This window comes from Aegilops tauschii, chromosome 6 (genome assembly GCF_002575655.3).
Source record: "Aegilops tauschii subsp. strangulata cultivar AL8/78 chromosome 6, Aet v6.0, whole genome shotgun sequence".
NCBI lineage: Eukaryota > Viridiplantae > Streptophyta > Magnoliopsida > Poales > Poaceae > Aegilops > Aegilops tauschii.
This window is the reverse complement of record NC_053040.3, coordinates 188,411,617-188,430,808: the sequence shown is the minus strand read 5'-3', so window position 1 is coordinate 188,430,808 and position 19,192 is coordinate 188,411,617.

The following is a 19,192-nucleotide window of genomic DNA, read 5'->3' as shown; positions in this document are numbered from 1 at the left end:
CCGCAGTTTGAAACGTGCATAAAAAATTCAAAAAATTCAAAAAATTGGAAAATCTTCGCATTGTATCATTATATGTGACCAAGTTACCGGGAAAAATAATAAACTTGTAATATGACAATTTTTTTAGGAAAGTGTTATCAGAAATGAGCTACCGTGCGTGAAGATTCATGGCTTTCAACCCAAATGCTCAATCTTATGGCCACATTCATGGCATAGTTTGTTTAAATTATCTAATATTGTGCACAAGGGTGCGTATTGGAATGGCAAACGATGTTGCCTAAGGAAGTTTTCATTTTCTTTGGACGGAAAATTCATTTTCCATTTTTCGAGTGCCTAAAATGAGTTTTTTTAAGGACGTACCATATATTTGTTGCAAAATTGTACCAAATCAATTTTCTAAATTACTAGGACATATTTAATGCACAACTAACAAAATGGTTTGGTGTCCAAAGCTTTTATCCACCTCTCATGAAAAAGACAAATTTCCGCCGATTCAGATGGAAACGGGTCAAATTTGAACTACACGTGCCTTATAGTTTGCTCTTTATTTTTTTCCATAAATAATTTATAGTTGCATAAGTATCTATTTAAGCATAAATACATGGTTTGGTGGCGATACGTCAAGGTTTGGACGGTGTCCCAGGGCCCCAACTCCATACGCTTAAACTCGCATGCCCACCGCGTGGTCACCGCGTGACCGTGGCGTTGCCATGCATTTTGGGCGGCCTGGGCATGTCTAGTGGGTTGGTCACTCCCTAGGTAGGTGCCAGGAAGAAAATTACAACATAAGATTCTCATGAGGAGACCGAACTATGCTCAAACATGAATTAGCAGCCAAGTGCTTGATTAGCGGTATGGGAAATGCACATGGCCAATGGGCGTGAGTTTTGGCTGAGGATGATCATCTACTAGGGAGACTGGCTTGGCAAATTTTCAGCTCAAATGGAGGGGCGTAGATGGCACTTGCTTTGCAAAGTACCACATCGGGCAGAAATATGAATGTTGAAGCTGGGCTCAAAATAATGAATGGATTGAGCTGAAATTTGGTGGAGGATCGTTATTTGGGCATAGGAAAGCACTGTAGAAAATTGATACCATTTGGACATGCCAAAGTGGTACTTACTTCACAATGCTCTTCTCTAGACAGAAACTTGGGAAAATTAGCGAGAGAAATTGGATAAATGAAATGAGCTCAAATTTGGTGTAGGTAAGTTACATAGGTATGGTCATGCCCTGGTAAATTTTCAGATCATTTGGGTAAGCCTAGTTAGTACTTACTTCACAAAGCTTCTCTCGACATAGAAACTTTGGAAATTTCCTGAGAAAGATTTACCAGGAAAATGGAGCTGAATATTATCATGTGGAAATGATTTGAGTATGGAAGAGTGCCCAAAAAGTTTGAGGGTAATAGGTGGGGTCTAGATAACACTTGCCTTGCAATGTGCAATCTGGCCATAAAATATAAATTGAACCTGGGCTCACATAGATGATTTGACTGAGCTGCAATTTGGAGCAGGGTGATAAATTGGGCATAAGAAGGAACTGTATAAATTTCATGTCATTTGGATATATAAAAATGGTACTTCCTTCACAATGCTTCTAGGTGGACAAAAACTTTGGAAATTTCCCAAGGAAGATTTACTGGGCAAATGGATCTGAATTTTGTCATGACGCAATGATTTGGATAGGAAAGAGTGCCCAAAAATTTTGAGTCCAGTCAAGAATATATAAATAGCACTTCCTTCACAAAGTGATGTTCTGAAAAGAATAGGATAATGAATATTGTTGAATTATTTTTGAACTAGGCAAGGAAGGATTTTTACATATTTGACGAAGATATGACCCAAAGAATTTATGAGATTTTTTTGGGATTTTGGGAATGACAGAAATATAGGTTGCTTCACAACCTAGGGCAAAAATTGACACATGGACATGACACATAGGCAAAACTGATGAGGTGGCGCCTAGTCATAGCAATCCACCACAATTTATAAGGTTATGACCATCTATATTGGTCGTGATCAGCTAGAAATATGGCAGCGGACCAAGGTTGTCTGCTTTATGACCATTTCGTGTAAGGAAATTACGACCTTTCTGACCAAAATGGTCGATATAGTTTAGGGTTTGGAGCCCCCGAAGAGGTTTTGACCAATTGGTCTCAAATGGTCGTTGATTTATGACCAATTCTTCCAGGGTCACTGACAGAAGGTCACAAGTTGACATATTTCTTGTAGTGGTGTCTTAAGCAAATACAGAGCTGTACGGTGAGCCCGTGACTGTATAATAACCACAGAACGTAAATGGTGACCGTAATGAGTGGATTCTGAAGTCCAATGTACGTATCGTTCTTTCGCTTCAAATACAATGATCATCACTATATATATCGTGAGAGAAAGATGAAACATGCGTGAATGTGCTGGGGGCGTACTTTTAGAGGACGTGGAGATAGTTTGTGTCCGTACGTGAAAGGGGCGTAGAGGGGATGCATGCGATGGAGAGAGAGATGCTCTTCATTTTTCTTTATTATGACTAACTTTATATATAGTATAAAAATATAAAAATTCATAGTGCGGAATAAATATCATTGGCGGCACCATGCAATAATGCAAATTAACGTTCACACTACTCCATATAACTTTGTAATGTTGTATATATGTAGAAATTCTAAAATAATTTTTTGGCCACACCTTGTGTGGTTTTATTCAAAAGGAATGTTGTATCTGAAATAAACGTGAAGAGAGGTCTTTTTAGATCAATGGGGTACGTGATGTAACATGTGTGAATGTGTACTTGATGTATTTGGCAGGGCCTAGAGAGGTATGTGTATGTATTACGTATTCGAGAGACGCATGGATAAAGGGGTCGGCGGGGGGGATGTGGGAAAGATAGCATGAGAAATGATAGAGGTCTAGAGAGAGAGAGAGACGAATAGGATTTCACGGCAAGAGATGCCCTTGAGTGTGTATATGCAAGGGGGGGATAGAGGCACGAGGAGAAAATATTTTGTGTGGTGTCTGTGTTGGTATGTGTGGGTGTGATAAGATAACGTGACCTTGGGGTAGAGGGTGTGTCACCGCGTGAGGTCCTGTGGGCTGAGGTGAGGCCCTTGGTTCAGTTCCGTCCTGCACCACATTGGTCGGCCCGTGACGCATTTAGGGAGACCCATGGAGGACTAGTCGTACAAGACAAAGATAGAAGAGTCGTGAAGGACTATGTGTCCACTGACAAAGCCGGCTAGGATTTGTAACCCTAGGTCCTCGGACTAAGGTAACCCCTTATCTTTGATATTACTATTCATCCAACCTAACTTTAAGGGGCATCCTACAGAATGCTCTTCTAGAATCATACTCGTCAATTAGGAAGAGAGGTGGAGGCAATGCGTGAGAGACATGCCTAAAGATAATGTGCGTGCGGGAGACACGTTGGCAGGTCTATGTATATAGAAAGGATCGATGGGGATTGTGCGTGTGTATGCTTGTGAGAGGAAGAGTGCTTGTGATAAAGGATAGTGAAAACTGTCGTAAATGGTTACGAGAGGGAGGGAGGGTTATATCGAGAGCATGTCTGCGAGAAAGACACCTCGGGAGAGAGTGTGTGAGCACTTGTGAGAGACCACCGATGGATATACACCATGTGCACGTATGTGTGTGAGAGAAGGTCAGTGTGTGTGTGAGGAGGGGCCTATGGAGAGTGAAACTACACGTAAAAGACTGATGTACACATTGATTAAAAATATAAATTGTATCCAAATATTAGGATGGGATCATGATATTTGCAATGCGCGTAAGGAACGGTCATTGATCCATCAGACATCTATATTCTATCGAATTTGAGCATGTCTATGTTATTATTCGACATAATTGATCCACAGGGTTAGTATTTTGAACTCCAGACAATGCGTCACTTTAGCAATCAAATATAAACGTGAGTATAGTTCATGTTGTGTGTGTAAAGCACATTATACATACAAAAGTTACACAATGAACATTATAAATAGCTAGCTATGAACTAGCATACATTTGAATTCAACTTAAGGTGGTTTAAAAATTCGAATTCAACATGAAGTCCAATCAATTATTTGAATTCGATATAATGGCATTTGTAAATCATACCTAAATTATGGGGGCACCAATCTTTGCTCTGCTTTTGTAGATAATAGCATATATAGTCGTGTACAAAATAGATTCAAATTTACCTCCTCCATTCCAAAATAATCATAGTCATAGGATTTTCAAGTGTCAAAATTTCGAAAAGAAGCGCATAATTTAATGAGGTTTTCAAACATACAAGGTCAAATTTAACGTTGTCTATTTAGGTCCATCCTCAACGTTCAAGAGTACTCTATACGTGAATGCTTCTGTTTCAAAATTTCGAACGAAGCGCCAAAAGAGCCTCTACTCGCCCAAAACCGCGTGAGACCAATGTTTGGTAGAAGGAAATTACTTTTCTAACTCCGACCCATGAAACTTACTGGCCCAATGTCCAAATGTCTAAACCGGGGTAGGTTTGTAGCTTCATCTAGACGCCACGCAACTGCCTCCGAAAAACATTCATACACCATAGCCGCCTAAGCACACACGCGCTCGGCCGAAATCGCTCCCGCCCACTATTTGGGACACATGGGATTACCGTCCTACCCCCGACCCATAGTAGGTCTGAAATTTAAGAGGGGGGCAAAGTTTGTACTTTCCCCAAATTTCAAACAAGCGCGTCCCATCTGTTCAAAAAACCAAAAACAAGCGTGTCCCGCACCGAAACATGGTCCCCCCTTAGCTCCTCACGCCCCCGGTCCGATTCCCCATTCGTACTCCGTGGGCGCCAAAACTACCTCTCCACAAGCCGCGAAACCCCGGCGTCCTCCGTCCGCCAGCCCATCCCACCCATCAACCACCACCCTCCTCCATCACGCCGGAGCCGATACCCCGACGTCGTCGTCCACCGCAACCGCAACGCCCTCCACGGCTAGTAGTTGAAGCCGAGGCTGGTCTGCCTCCAGGACACCAACGTGTGCCGTACCCAAGCCAGTTCCACCATGCCGTCCTGCGCCTCACCGTTGCCGCTCCAACGTCGCCACCGTCCACCGCACTGGAGCTGTTCCCGCTACGCCGTCCTTCACCGCCTCGCATCTGCTTCCCCTTCGCCGACAGACGGCCACCGCAACACAGTCAACAATTTGGCCATGGGTTCGTCCAAGGCTCCACCCTTCTCCAAAACATCGGTCCCCCCTGTAAAAAGAAGAACATCGCCGCGATATCCGGAGGATACATCACTTGCAACCGGAAATGGTACTCCTCTTCCCTTGTTCGTGCAAATCTTATGTGTCTGCTTCCACGATATTCATCCCACAGAAGACGGTAGTTGACCGCTTCTTCCTACACCTTCTTCCTGATACTAGATGTTCCTAGTAACTCGCGATCCATAAGGTTTCTCCTCATATACTATTTCACCTTAGCTACAGGTCCGTCGCCCCCCTGGATTTCAATTCCTGTTCAGTTGATTCCCAATTAAAGGAAGCATTCCCCAGCGTAACAGGCGCTAGTCTGCCTATTACGCTGGGGAAGCAGCGCTCGATGTTTATCTTAGGGTTGTGTGGGGCCTAGTAGCTACTGGCGCCCGATCTGGAGGTCGGCCGGGCTTACAGGGATGGTTGGGGGGGCTGCCAAGCACGGCGGTGGTGTGAGGTCGAGGGGAGGGCGGGGCGGCGGAGCCAGGGGTCTGTGTCGGTGTCAAAACCGGCGGATCTCGGGTAGGGGGTCCCGAACTTTGCGTCTAAGGTTGATGGTAACAGGAGACGGGGGATATAATGTTTACCCAGGTTCGGGCCCTCTCTATGGAGGTAATATCCTACTTCCTGCTTGATTGATCTTGATGAATATGAGTATTACAAGAGTTGATCTACCTCGAGATCGTAATGGCTAAAACCCTAAAAGTCTAGCCTGTATGACTATGATTGTGATTATCTCTACGGACTAAGCCCTCCGGTTTATATAGACACCGGAGGGGACTAGGTTTGTACAAAGTCGGTTATAGAGAAAGGAATCTTCATATCAGGGCACCAAGCTTGCCTTCCACGCCAAGGAGAGTCCCATACGAACATGGGAGAGAGTCTTCGATCTTGTATCTTCACAGCCCATCAGTCCGGCCACGTACCATAGTCCGGACTCCCGAGGACCCCTTAATCCAGGACTCCCTCAGTAGCCCTTGAACCAGGCTTCAATGACGAGGTGTCTGGTGCGCAGATTGCCTTCGGCATTGCAAGGCGGGTTCCTTCTCCCAATACTCCAACACAGTCTTCGAACACAACGAACGTGTCCGGCTCTGCAAAACAAATACCATACACCACTGCAGAGAGTATAATATTTCATGAGTCTAATCCGCTGACAACTTTTTGTAGCGTGATATCACGTCACCACCCGGTTATTATTTCGGACTGTTTTTTAGCCTGTCACTCCATGTTTCGAGATGCGGTTTTATTGGCACGTCTTGTCGAAGCAGAGATCGTGTCCCCTTATTGCGGGATTCTCATCAATACAGGCGTGGATATCCCAACCGTTCTGTTGACATGATTCCTTGGGAATAGGCAGGTTTTAAGGGTTAGGAGGAGGCGTTCGATATTCATTGCCTTTATAAAGGAGCTAAGACCCGTCTTGCTCCTTCATTCCAACCCTTTCCTCAACCTCTCCAACCTCGAGTTCCAGCACCCAAGGTTCAATTTAATTGCTTCGAGCTTCCTAGTCATGTCCGGACCCAGCCCTCAAGGTCGGTGGGTGGTTTCCTCTGTCACAGAGGAGGATATTGCAAAGCTCCGGGCGGCAAGATACCTGACCGCGGAAATCCCCCACAAGCTTCCTGCTCAAGGGCAGGTTATTTACACCCAGATCTGGCGAGAGGGTCATATTCATCTCCCACTTCCTCCGGGGGCTAGGGTTCTCTCTTCACCCCTTTGTTCGAGGGCTCATGTTCTATTACGGGCTAGATTTTCACGATCTAGCTCCGGACTCCTTTCTTCACATCTCGGCGTTCATTATCATGTGCGAGGCCTTCCTCCGTATTCCCCCACACTTCGGCTTGTGGCTCAAGACCTTTAATGTGAAGCCAAAGGTAGTTGATCGGAAACAAACGGAGTGCGGTGGTGCTACAGTGGGCAAAATCATCAATGTTCTTGGCTAAAAGGATCCTTCACAGAATCTTCCAACTTATGGCAGCGGGAGTGGTTTTACATCACTGAACCCCGTGGTACCAAGTGGGCAGCTACACCTGCGTTCCGATCTGGCTCTCCAATTCAACTCACATCATGGATCAATAAGGGGTTGGACTGGGGATCAATCGACGAGGTGCAGACTCTACAGAGCTGCATCCGGAGTCTCCTTGAGAAGGACACCGATCTCATCGACGTGATTCAAGTAATGTTAGTCCGCCGGGTCCTCCCGTGCCAACGATGGCCCCTCCGTATGTGGGAGTTTAATCCAGAAGGACCACACGAACCCTTCAGCACTTCTTCGGTGCGACGCACAGAGGAATGTGGAAGTTATTTTTCGGGACATGAAAACAGTGGCCGGACACCACCGAGGACATTGGCCTCGACTGCAACCATCCGGATACCTCGGTAAGCACTTGACTCCTGAACATAGCTTAGTTAAATATCCCGTGATAAGATACTGAGAAAACCATCCTCTTCCAGGGCTGGATAAAGAAGGCGGAGCGAATTAGGTGTTCGGCCCCTCTTCCTGAAGACTTAGCTAGTCCTGTGCTAACAAGGATGCTGGTCCCGGAACCATACCAGGTGCCGGTGAAAGAGGACAATGAGGAGAGCAGGAAGGCCAAAGGTAGCCTCCATTCTGAAGGTACACCAAACACTGTGTCCGAGGAGATTAAGGCTCCCTCCTCCGAAGACAAAAGAGAAGGAGAAGCCGACATCCTTTCTCCCCATGGTAAGAAAAGGGTCGCCTCTCAAGGTTGGGAGGTAAAGGCTCCTAAGCGAGGTAAGACGCCCCTGTTAGGCGGTTCAGGCTCGGAAGGCGTCGTTTTCGCACAGTTCCTCCATAAGGACAAGCCTTTAGCCAAATCGTAAGTGAACAAACGTGTTTTAAACATATCCCGTTCCTTTTCCTATTACAAGGGTAACATCTAGAATATATGTTTTGCAGTCCGGCACACAGTCTTCCTCAACAATCCTCTTCCGCGGGGGATCTTCTTCCGGAGATGATGGAAAGCGAGACGCCTCCACAGGCTTTTGCCCAATAGGGCGGACAACTTCGAGGTGTCGTCCCGGAGGATCTCTCCCGATCAACAGAGGATAATGAAGACAACGCCCCAAGGTGAAACTTCGGCCGCCCAGGGTCCGGGGTGTGCGGTCCCTTCGGGGACCAACAATGAAGGCCCCGGACTATCCGGTTTATAGCCGGAGACGACTCTAGGGTCGAGCAAACATATCCTTTCAAAGGGAGTCCGTACTCCTCCAGCTGCTTCCAGGAATCCGGAGGCGCCGGATACACTGATGGACATGTTGCGATATTCGTCCATCTCAGAGGAACATCGTACCTTGATGGGTACGGTGGTTGAGAGGATTCTGTCCGTGAAAAGCGGATTGAATGAAGCCTTCATGGGCCTACTAAGAGGCTTCGAGGTACGTAATGTTATATTTTCGATTGTGCTCTATACGCAAAATGCACCTGTGTATAGATAGTAGCCCCTGAGACTCTAGTTGGCGTCCAAAGGGAGGAAATCAAAGGATCCAAAAAGATATGCCCAGGAAATAATCTAATTAATTGGAACACATGTTGTTACCTCCATGACGACTGCCCACGCTACAGAGGTTGCAGGTCTGAAGCAAAAACTTGATGTGGTGGATGACAACATCACGCTTATTAACAGGCGGCTCGACGAGGCGCAAGGTATGTTTTGGGGCGGTCAGTGTATGTATGTATAATAACATGAGCACGAAGCTAGAATTATATACTGAGACATGCGTAACTGCAGATAGTGCTGCCGCGGTGGAGACCCTTCGGGCTGAACTTGCCCGTGCCAAGGAGCAAGCCCGGATGAGTAATGTGGCTGCCAAGATGGCAGCTAATGAGTTAAAATCTGAATAGGCTGCTCGGTGCCAGTGCGAGGAGAGAATGTCTACTATGGCGCGCGAGCTAAAGGAAGCCACTGTCCGGTGCGAATTCCTCGAGAGGGATAACAAAGCCAAAGCGGCCGATCTCGACAAGGCCTTACAAGAGGCGAGAGAAGCACGATCCGAGTCTAGAGCGGCTCGGGAGGAGATCCGGCAAGCTGGGGAGATAGCGGCCGGTAAGCCTTTCTTATTACAGACTAAATCCGGCGATCCGAAGTATGCCCCGCTTAATCAAATGTGGAGCTCACCAAACACATTATTGGACTTGCCAAAGAGCGCCTCCGATGTGGCGCAATTTTACCAAGCGCAAGAAGGGTATGCAACGGAGAAGCTTTTCTGGTCACAATTCGGCACGCCAAAGCGCCCGCTGTTGCTGAACGAACAGATGGCCTAGTGGGCCGAGCTCCATAAGATATCCGGTTCTGCCATGAAGGACGTCGTGGTCCGGCTGTGGCCGACTGAGCCAATTCTGAATAGTTATTTCGGTTTGGTGCAGCGACTTGTTGATGCGGTGTTGCGTATCGATGCCATTAAGTGGTCAACGTGCATTGAAGGTGCATGGATGGCCTTTGCCCGCGTCAAGACGTACTGGGCGAAGATGAAGGCCACCGATATTGCAGCGAAAAGTCCACCCAAGGGTAAGGACCATCACACGGCATAGCATTATTTTGAGGATGTCCTAGAGGGTGCCCGCTTGATAGAGGGTCAGTGCTCGAAAGATATGATATTCGAGTGAGATGTATTGAAATTGTAAAAACAGTGTTATGATATTTTAAGGCTATGCCTAAAAGTTTTGGCTCCTCTTGTGCGGCCGTTTTTGTATAATCTGAAAGTTTTCCAGTCGTCGGCTTCAGCCTCCTCGCATAAAATACAGGGGTGTTCGGAAAAGCACTTGATCACTCTTGACCCAACGTATTGGTCCGTGAAGGAGGTGTCAATGTGGCGAACTAGGCAATTGGACTATAGGGCTTTTATACTTTCACTTAGCCAAAGGAGTTTGACGGTGGGTCTATGATATAGCCCCTGGTATGCACGCAGTTATCCGAATACGGTGTGTTAAATAGGTGACTAGAAGAACGGTCCTTCGTGCAATACAGAAGTTATCGCGAAAGATTCTGATAAGTCATCGAGTGGTTGACCAGCTCTCGCCGCATCATGACAGTTAGTTTTCGGCTTTCTCTACTAAGGTGCTCATCCGGATAAACCAGGACACAATCATAGTAGATCTCCCTTTACTACCCTAGCCGATAGAGCGGAACGTAAGGCAGTAAGCACAGGAGCCGGGCAACCCAACTATTGACCAAAGACATGATTCGGAGCTGATGCATATAAGGCCAAACTCGTGACGCCGAAGTGTTTTATAAAGCTGTTTGGACTTGCCGACAATTCATTTGTTCCTATATTGAGCCCCTGGCGATTTGTGCTGAGGTGCGTGTGAAACGTCCGAAGAAGCAAAATTCAGTTCCTTAGAAAAAACGAATACTTAATACGGATTACATTCACTGGAACCTGATTGATATGTCCATTGCCATTTTACAGATAATAACGCCGCGGCCCAGGCTATTTGACATGCCGGTGGTCGAAGGCTGAGGGAGAAGGCACTTTACAGGCTCGAAATAGAGAGTGCGGTCTACGAAAAATTATTGGACCTCCTGTCGCACGTCTGCGCCGCCTTGCCTCGGTGAAAGGACTCCTTAACAGGAATAGCCTTTGGGTAAATTTACAAAGCCGAACTCCAAAGAGTCCGTAAGATGACCAGTCTTTGAGCCACCTGTGGTAAAAGATAAAAAATAGTTAGAAAAGAAAAGGAGGCTATGGGAGTGTTTGTAGGCCTGTCCGTATTGTGCCTCCGCCGATGACCAGGATATTTTAAGTACATAATTATGTATGTGCGGTACAAACTTTGTGGGTATATGAGGCGAACGACGGAGGCCGAACTGCTAATCCAGCTCTGAGATTGTTCGGTTCCATTTAATAGAGACCGATGGCTTAATGGCCGATGAGATATGCGGCTTGATGAGGCCGCTTTGTACTTCGGCTGTAGTAGCCGTAGTCTGATCCTCTGTACGGAGGGAGTGTTCTGTATTTCCATTTATTGTTATGACGCCGCGTGGACCGGGCATCTTAAATTTTGCGCGGGCGTAGAGTGGGACAGCATTAAAACGAGCAGAAGCGGTACGCCCCAGAAGTTCATGGTAGCTACTGCGGAACGGGACAATATCAAAGGTCAAGCCTTCGCTTCGGAAGTAGTTCGGCGAACCAAAAATGACTTCCAATGTGATGGAGCCCGTGCAGTGAGCTTCTACGCCAGGTACTGCTCCCTTGAGGGTAGTTGTGGTGGGCTTGATTCTTGAAGGATCGATGCCCATTTTGCGGACAGTGTCTTGGTAAAGTAGATTAAGGCTACTGCCGCCGTCCACAAGGACTTTCGTGAGATGGAACCCATCGATAATTGGATCGATGATTAGAGCCGCCGAACCATTGGGACAGATATGGCTAAATTTTTGGGGTAACGGCTCTATGGCGTATGCGTCCCGTAGTGCGCGCCTGCGCTCCCCTGTAGGGGTGTGCATCACGTATACCATGTTTACGGTTTTCACTTCGGGGGGAAATTGCTTCTGACCCCCGGTATTTGGCTGGCGAGTCTCTTCGTGGGCGGCCCTTACCCTTGTGTTCGGCATTAAGTTTGCTGGCTTGTTTGAAGACCTAACAACTTCTATTGGTGTGAGTAGCTGGTTTATCGGGGGTGCCATGAATCTGGCAGGGCCGATCTAGCATCTTGTCTAGATTGGATGGTCCATCTCTATTTGCCTTGAATGGCTTTTTCTGTTGACCGGGTTTGGAGCCGCTGAATCCGGCGTTGACTGCTGTGTCTTCCGTTCTTTCATTATTATTGCGACGCTTGTGTTTATTGCATCATGGCTTGCCATTGCCGTCTCGGACTTCGGAAGTGCCCGGATCGCTGGCGCTGTTGCTTCTACGAGCGAGCCAGCTATCTTCTCCCGCGCAAAAGCGGGTCATTAGAGCAGTAAGGGCTACCATGGATTTTGGTTTTTCTTAACCGAGGTGGCGGGGGAGCCACTCTTCGCAAACGCTGTGTTTGAAGGCCGCGAGGGCTTCAGCGTCCGGACAATCCACAATTTGGTTCTTTTTAATTAAGAACCTAGTCTAGAGCTTCCTGGCCGACTCTCTGGGCTGCTGGATGATGTGAATTAAGTCATTGGCATCTGGTGGCCGGACATATGTACCTTGGAAGTTATCGCAAAAGGCGTCTTCCAGGTCTTCCCATCTGCCAACGGAGTTCTCTGGAAGGCTGTTTAGCCAGTGTCGCGCTTGTCCCTTTAGTTTTAGTGGGCGGTATCTGATGGCATGGAGATCATCACCGCGGGCCATGTGGATATGGAGAAGAAAATCTTCAATCCATACCGCGGGATCTGTTGTTCCATCGTATGATTCGATATTTATGGGTTTAAACCCTTCTGGGAATTCATGCTCCATTACCTCGTCGGTGAAGCAAAGGGGGTGTGCGGCGCCTCTATATCGGGCCACGTCGCGACGTAGCTCGGATGGAGTCCGTCTGCGGTTCTCGCCCGGGCGTGATTATGATTGTTGCGTCCGGCTAGGTAGCCATTGTCGCGTGTCGGGGGACGCCCCCGTGATCCATAGATCGATCTGTTCTGCCCTGCTCTACTGTCCAAGTTCTGCCGCAGGTCATATGTAAGTCCCCGAGCTATTTTATCTCTGCCTTTACGGTGAGGTGGTGCGGGCTGGTGTTCAGCTTGAGTTGCCGCTTTGTCCTGGCCACGTGGTGGTCGGTCAGCCGCGTTGCGCGATGATGGTACGGGCTCCAGCGCCTTGTCATCAAACTGAGGTAGCAATTTGCGCTTCGGATAACTTTTGGTTGGGCGCTCGAGGCCGTATTCCTCGGCTGCCAGGACATTAGTCCACCTATCATTGAGCAGATCCTGATCATCTTGAAGCTGCTGCTGCCTCTTTTTTAGGCTCCTTGCAGTGGCGATTAGCCGGCGCTTAAAGCGCTCCTGCTCGAGAGGTTCCTCAGGTACGATGAAGTCTTCGTCACCGAGGCTCACCTCATCCTCGGAGAGTAGTAAATAATTGTTGTCCTCCGAGTCTTCGTTTATGGCCTGTTCATCAGGGCTAACTTGCCCATCTTCCCGATCGTCCTGTTCGGCAGTTTGCTTGTGGGGGTCTTCTCTGTCTTCGGCACTGTCCGGAGTGTTATCTTCTCCTGTGCCGGTATTGCTGTTTTTTCTGTGGCGTGATTTAGAGCGGCGCCGCTGATGTCGGCGCTTTGGTTGTATCTTAGGAGGTTCATCCTCGACTGGATGTTCCTTGTTATCGCGTTATCTTTAGGTGTGTCCACCATGTACACGCCGTATGAAGAAGTGGTCGTCCAGCGCCCGGTAAACGGCGGGTTTTGGCCCTGCTCCTCTTCGGCATCGTCGTCCATACCGTCGATGTCTTCGGAGCCATAATCGAGCGTGTCGGTTAAGTCTTCGACAGTGGCTATGAAGTGGGCGGTGGGTGGAAAGCGAAATTTTCCATCATCAGTCTCCGTTTCGAACCGGATATAATTCGGCTGTGAGTCCCCCACTAAGGAGAGTGTTTTTTATGAGTTTAGCACATCGCCTAAAGGTGAGTGCCAGAAGATGTCTTCGGAGCTGAATTCGACGATCGATGTCCGATCAAGCTCGACATGCGCAGACGCACGTGGTTCGGAACCTGTAGCCGGAAACGAGTCTGAGGCTCCGGTGGCGCAGATTCCACCCGAGGTTGGGTCTGTGTGCGGCTCCAACGCCGCTGAGTCTGCGGCTTCTGTGGTGGGGTTGAGCTTCCCGCCCTCGGATGGCGCGATCTGCTCCGGATCTAGGTCCAGAGCAGTTACAGGTGCTATCTCTTGGGTGTGGTCCGATGACAGATTTAAGTCATGTTCATCGCGATGGCAGGGAGCGGCTGCCGTGGGCTCGAATCCATCGAAGTTCAAGTCTCCGCGGATATCAGCGACGTAGTTCAAGCTTCCAAATCTGACCTGATGGCCAGGGCGTAGCTGTCGATCTGCTCTAGATGGCCAAGCGGGTTGGCCCGCAGTGCGAAGCCGCCGAATACGAAGATCTATCTGGGGAGGAAGATTCCCCCCCCCCCGGACAGCATTGTTGTAGATGATTGACGGGGCCATCGAACCTCTTGAAGACGACGTAGTGGAACTCTCAATGAAAGCACCAATGTCGGTGTCAAAACTGGCGGATCTCGGGTAGGGGGTCCCGAACTGTGCGTCTAAGGTTGATGGTAATAGGAGACGGGGGACACAATGTTTACCTAGGTTCGGGCCCTCTCTATGGAGGTAATACCCTACTTCCTGCTTGATTGATCTTGATGAATATGAGTATTACAAGAGTTGATCTACCTCGAGATCGTAATGGCTAAAACCCTAAAAGTCTAGCATGTATCACTATGATTATGATTATCTCTACGGACTAAGCCCTCCGGTTTATATAGACACCGGAGGGGACTAGGTTTGTACAAAGTCGGTTACAGAGAAAGGAATCTTCATATCAGGGCACCAAGCTTGCCTTCCACACCAAGGAGAGTCCCATCCGGACATGGGAGAGAGTCTTCGATCTTGTATCTTCACAGCCCATTAGTCCAGCCCACGTACCATAGTCCGTACGCCCGAGGACCCCTTAATCCAGGACTCCCTCAGTCTAGGCTGGTGGTCGCTGGAGGTTCGGGAAAGATCGTCAATAGTGACTGGCAGGAGGTAGACGAAGGCCATCTGCCCGTTCCTTGTAGATCAGACGGTTCATAAAAAATCGACTGACCTATTTATTTTCAGTCGACTGTTATTTTTATAGGACCACATGTGGTGGTGCGCTGGAGGAGTACCTGTGTCGCGGGAAACCACGGCCACCTATGGGACCAAGAGTCCCTTGCTAGTTCGGCGGGGGGAATGGCATGTTGCACAAAGAGCAGAGCAGCATGAGACAGCACGGCCAAGATCACACGGGCAGTCTTTACCCAGGTTTGAGCCGCCGTGAGGTGTAAAACCCTACTCATGCTTTGGTGGATTGATGGTGGAAAAGTGGTGGTGGGCTTAACACGCTTGCCCGACAGGGTTGGCCTGATAGAAATGGCTACGCGCGTATGAATGAGTGAGGGGTGGATCCACTAACCCTTTCTATGGTTTCCTTGGCCTCCTTTGATAGATAAAGGGTCACCACAGTGGAAAATTAGTCAATATGCACCGATTAGATAGAAAACAATGCTATCATACCTAACTCTGCAGGCTGACAGGGCGCATTAAATGCGCCGCTCAACATCACATCGTAGCTTGCCCGGGAAGCCCTGCCTGGCTATTTTGCCAGCTTCACGCCTGCTCGCTCGACCCGTCGCAAGACGGGTGTCATCTGGAGGTATTTCTTGTAGGAAGTGGCTACCATGTGGCGAATGGTAGCCACTTAGTCACCTTGGAGCTCGACACCGCACCGAGCGATGACGTGCGTTGCGATGAGGTGGTGGGGTGAGGCGGTTCTGCCTCCGTGAGCCCCGGCAGGCCTGCCGGGACGACCCAAAGGTTTGCTTCCGGGGGTAACCCCATCCTCGCGAGGCTCGCCTGCCCGACAAAAGAGGTTTCTTCCTTAGTAGTATCTTACTTCTCTGGCTAGTCTTGGTCTTCTTGTGCTGCATGTTGGTCCTTCGAAGAACTGATATTTTGTGCCCCAATCTGAGCTTGGTGTTGTGGCCTTGCTCCCATGCCTGTGCATAGTCTGCAACGGACCCAGGGTTTGTTGCACCGACAGAAGCCCCCGGGCCTGCCCTGATCGCGCTGTCGAGCGTCGTCGGGGTAGGCCCTAATAAGTTCATAGGTAGGGGCGTGGAAGAGGCCGGTCCCTTGAGATCTTCTTTGCTTCTTCATTAATCTTGAATCCGGGCCAGTTTCTGGTTTTCCCGCGCGTCGTGTAAAGCCAATCAAGGTGGGGCCATTTTTGTAACGGCCCTTGAATGACTTTAATGCATGGGGGAGAAACTGCCAATTCACTCTTCCCACCATGTCCTTATTCTCATCCACGTATGTCGCATGCATTGCGCGGGGTAGGTAACGAAGGTGCGTGGTGTGGGAGAGCATCAAGGCGGGGGCCCGGCCTTCTCGAATTGGTGGAGGAGGGCGGCGGTTACAGATTGAAGAATCAGCCCTCTCCCTCGACCCGCCTATAAAAGGAGGGGCGGAGGAAGAGCAAAGGCATCCGTCCTTGCATTTCTTCTCCTTCATCCTCTGCTTTGTGCTATTATGCTAAGAAGGAGAAGGACCTGGGGCCAGGCCCAGGTAGTAGCTTGAGGTTGGCGACGCCTAATGCTCGTGCTGGTGCTTGGGGAGTGAGTCTGGTCCAAGCCTGGAGAAAGCGCAGCGGACGAGCTGTACGTGGTGTGGAAGACGTCAAGCTCCCCCATTGTGGCGAAATGCTTATCTCCTCTACCACGGCCGGTCATTCATTAGGAAACGGGGCATCTCACCTTGAGCTGCTGTCGTTTGTTGGCCCGGCGACCAGGTTCCTGGTGCCCTTGACGTCCATCCGGGTGCAGTGCTGGGGATCATTGGCAATCCCAACATTGCCCCTTCCGGTGGATATGGGGACGATGCTGAGGGGAGGTGCGCCTTCCTGCCTGCCAAGGCGAGGAGCGGCGGGCCCTGAGCTCCCTGACTGTCTTGGTCATCCGCCATTTCTTCAGGGGAGGTGTCAGACCGTGAGGTCGGCGTTTCCCTGGAGCGGTGTTGATGAAGATGAAGCCAGTGAAGACAGAGAAGGCGGGAGGCAGGCCGCCAAGTCGGAGTACGATAGCATCAACGCGTTCGTCTCGTACTGGTGACCTGCTGCCTCGTCTTTCTGTCTTTCCCTTCCCTTTCCCAGCACCGTCATCACCATTTTTTCGGTTACCAAGGAAGGGGTCGTTCTTCTGGTGCCTTCGCCTCCTCCAGCAGTCTTCCAGCTGAGCTTCGACGGCCTTCTCTGCCGGTGCTTGTGTTGGGGCCTCTGACTAGTCCTAGAGGTGGCGACCAGGGGACCGCCGAAGTGCTCCCTCCGTCCTCCTCCTTCGCAGCCTCGCCACTCCCGATCTTGTCAGGCTACGTCCGACAGGCCACGACGGGACCGGGATGGGCTCCTGTTGGGTGCCACCCCTGTCCCTTTCTCTTCTCACCGCACTACCTGGGATAAGAGAAACAGGGAGAGGAGTTTATGGGGCACTTATCTTTTTTCAATCTTAAATCTGTAGGCACTTGCCAAATATTAGTTCAAATAATGTAACCTCTCGAGTCCATGTTTGTGTCCTGTAAGGCATGTACTTGTTTGATCTACATATTAATGAAAAAGATGAACCTTGCTGGGGACTCATGCATTTATATGTCCATGCAGAGGTGGAATGCCTCTATATTTTAGATAAGAGAGTTTCCCCCGGCAGGCTGTCCTGCCGGTGCCCTCTATTTTGTTGCCGGAGAACAAAGCCTACCGGGCACCAATTGTGATGAGGGCCCAGCCCCCCGCCAATCTTTTCTCAGCAAAGGCCACTGCGACCACCCTGACCGAAGCAACGTTCGAGTCGAGGGATGGGAGCACCTAAGTTTCAAAAGGCGGCGAGGTTTTCTTATTCACAAGTTTTTGCTTACAAAACACGTATGGACAAGAGATAGAACTTATCTGTTTGGCTTGCCGGAGATTGCAGCGCTGGCTTATCTCCTTTTCTCCTCTTGGGGACCGAATCCACGGTAGGAGCCTGAAGTTTTATACAGATGGAAATGATGCCAGATGCAATCCTATGTACATGAGTATGGAATGCTCATGAAATGTTTATGCAATGCACGTGATATGATCATGGAATGCTGATGATATGCTTATGCATGCATGCAACTTGTCGGGCGCCCCCAGTGCTTCATTCATTTCTCTATTGCTCACGGTCTGCGCCTGGCTTCGTACAAGGGGTTACATGCAATTGTGGCAAGGTCTGTACAAAAGGGTGGCTGTTGGGCAGGGCCCGACAGCCGCGCCTTACGGGTAGAACTTACGGAGATGCTCAATATTCCATGAGTTTTGCAATTGAATGCCATCTCCGGTCTCCAGACGGACTGCGCCAGGTCTGGTGACTCGAACTACCCGGTAAGGGCCTTCCCACTTCAGGGTCAACTTGTTTTTACCCTTGGCAGACTGAACGCGCCTAAGGACAAGGTCGCCTTCCCAAAACACCGGGCATGAACCCTGCGGCTATGATAGCGATGTAGGGCCTACTGATAGTGTGCATCACGCATAGCAGCCCAAAGACAGTTCTCCTCTAGAAGCACAGCGTCATCACACCGGTGCAGATCTTGCGCTACTTCATCGTAGGCAAGCACTCGAGGTGACCCGTAAATGAGTTTTGTGGGGATAACTGCTTCTGCCACATAGACTAGGGAGAAGGGAGTCTACCCGGTAGTTCGATTTGCTGTCGTTCTGAGGGACCAGAGAAATACCGGCAGCTCATCGATCCATCGCCTGCCGCACTTTTGCAGCGTATCAAATGTTCTCATCTTGAGTCCTCACAGCACTTCAGCGTTCACCCTCTCAGCTTGTCCATTGCTTCTGGGATGTGCCACAGAAGCAAATGAGATCTTGCTTCCGAGGGCATGAACATATTGCATGAAGGCGCGGCTCGTGAATTGGGTGCCGTTGTCGGTGATGATCCGGGCAGGGACCCCGAAGCGCCACACCAATTCTTTTAAGAACTTGATAGCCGACTGAGCAGTCACCTTTCTCACGGCAGCTATTTCTGGCCACTTTGTAAACTTGTCGATGGCAACGAACAAGAATTTAAAGCCCCCGACAGCTCGGGGGAAAGGGCCGACGATATCGAGCCCCCAGACCGAAAACGGCCATGACAAAGGGATTGTTTGAAGTGCTTGTGCAGGCAGATGGATGTTCTTGGAATGGAACTGGCAGGCTTCACACTTTGTGACTAGCTCGACCGCATCTTGGAGGGCTGTGGGCCAATAGAATCCTTGCCGGAATGCTTTCCCAACAAAACCCTTGA